This window comes from Branchiostoma belcheri, unplaced genomic scaffold, assembly GCF_001625305.1.
Source record: "Branchiostoma belcheri isolate BF01 breed outbred unplaced genomic scaffold, Haploidv18h27 scaffold41, whole genome shotgun sequence".
Classification (NCBI taxonomy): domain Eukaryota; kingdom Metazoa; phylum Chordata; class Leptocardii; order Amphioxiformes; family Branchiostomatidae; genus Branchiostoma; species Branchiostoma belcheri.
The window spans coordinates 916,693-918,564 of NW_017804032.1; the positions used below are offsets into that span (position 1 = coordinate 916,693).

The following is a 1,872-nucleotide window of genomic DNA, read 5'->3' on the forward strand; positions in this document are numbered from 1 at the left end:
CTTGTACATTGCTGTCAGAGTAGGTGACTCTTTGCTGATTATTTTTCATATTTCACCTCAACACATACTAGAGTGCAGATAATCGAAATATACGTAGTTTACGCCAATGTGATTTGTAATAAGTGAACCAAGACTCCATGAAGTGACGATAAAAGGAGCATGAAAAAAACACACATGGAGTAGATTGCGCTTCGATACATTTATCGCATAGTACTGTGCGTCGCAGTTCAATGACCTCCGCAGTGGCGCTAATAAAAGAGGGCGTGAGAAGAGAACGACTCGGCAAAGTTAGGCTCATTTTCACATATTTTGTACTCCATACCCTGAAATTAACGATATCGAAATTCTGAACTTTGCTTGTGCACCCTGCTATAATTTTTAGTGAGTCGAAGTGAGTCACTTTGGATCCCCATAAGGCGAAAACTGTGTTGTGCCTCCTTGTCTATTTGGTAGCAGAACACAGTTTTCGTCCTATGGGGATTTCTATGGACCCCAAGATGACTCACTTAATCGAATATGTTTTAGAAGAAGGCACAAACTACAAAATATCTAGAAACCACAAAATCCTGTCGGCGTATCTGCTCGTGACGTACACTTTGAAATCGCCGTCTACGGACGTGACCTGAACTGCAGCCGACTCACCCGGAAAGCCAGTTGCGTCATACGGCGCATTTATACACGAACTGCAAAACCTTCACAATTCAAATCATACAGTCTCAAACCCGATACATTCTTACACCACGCAGCGCGATTTATATCTGGCTGACGCGCTTATCAGGCTTTCTACCCAGCCTTCAAGAATATTCACTGCACTACTTTCTATACCCGCGTCATATTATCGCCACTGTGTTCTGCTACCATATTTGGGTTATCAGGAATAATGGCTATCATGACCTCTTGACCTCTCCTCTCAGCGTTGACCAAAATACGACTGTGCACGACTATTTAACGATCGGGGTCGTAGAAAGATCGTTAAATGGTCGTAATATGGTCAATGGGACTTTATACATTCAGAATGGCAGTCGTGTTTCAGTCGTTGTAAGAGTCGTGATGAGGTCGTGCAAAATAAACGACTCGATCCAGACTTCTATACGCCCCAAGTCAGACCGATCAACGACCTGCCCGTGCACTGTGGTGCCTTGATATATCCAATTTTCTACAATATTTTGTGCCTTTTCCGGCCTACTATTTAAACAGCAAAAGACGGCTACTACGCATTTCGCACACGGCCAGACGACAGCGGTAACAGGACATATCCCGTGCAGCCAAATACTCAAAATTCCGCTTACATGAAAACGCCCCCCTCCCCTCCCCTATCCGAGCGATACTATTTTTAGGACGGTATGACTGCTGCTAAGCTTCAGCTAACGGTAGATTGATCACAAAAGGACGAACATCCTTACCGTGGGACTGGAATTCCTCTGCTTAACACTTAAGTGGATCTAGACTAACAAGAAGCTCGCAAAGACACGACAAAGCTTACCGAATCGTAGGGTTCGCGTCGTATGTCCGAAAATATATTAATGGCTGAAGGTCAGAGGTTAACAGCAGGGCGGTCCACTGATCCGTAGGGGTGTGAGGCTCAGGAAACAATTTTCTGCACTTTTTAAACCAAAATGCATGAATTTGGTGAAAACAATCTATCATCATATAAAACTAACCCTTAAAATGTTCAAACCTGTAGATTCTTGTAATGAAATGTGGCAAATACAGTGTAAACTAACGTTACACATTGCTAAGCAGACGACCCCCAAAATGGCGGGAAAATCACGTCAGCCGATGTTTGAAGGGTTGACAGATCGTCTTTCATGATTGTTTGCACAGACCCAGACTGTCCTGACTTTAGAATGTCCTCCGATCGCCTGGAATGAG

The 1,872-nt window shown here is 43.8% G+C and overlaps 1 protein-coding gene across 2 annotated transcripts in view; it reads right to left on the reverse strand.

The window, feature by feature from the left end:
• LOC109477864 (histone H3.v1-like) overlaps positions 1-1,544 on the reverse strand; it is a 9,937-nt gene extending 8,393 nt beyond the window's left edge. Inside the window, exon 1 of one of the 2 annotated variants that reach the window (XM_019779306.1) lies at positions 1,484-1,544. The gene's annotated coding sequence lies outside the window, so the exon portion shown is untranslated. Of the gene's footprint in view, positions 1-1,403 lie in introns of both variants that reach the window. The other variant, XM_019779305.1, reaches the window with a different exon arrangement.
• Positions 1,545-1,872: the final 328 nt, after the last annotated feature.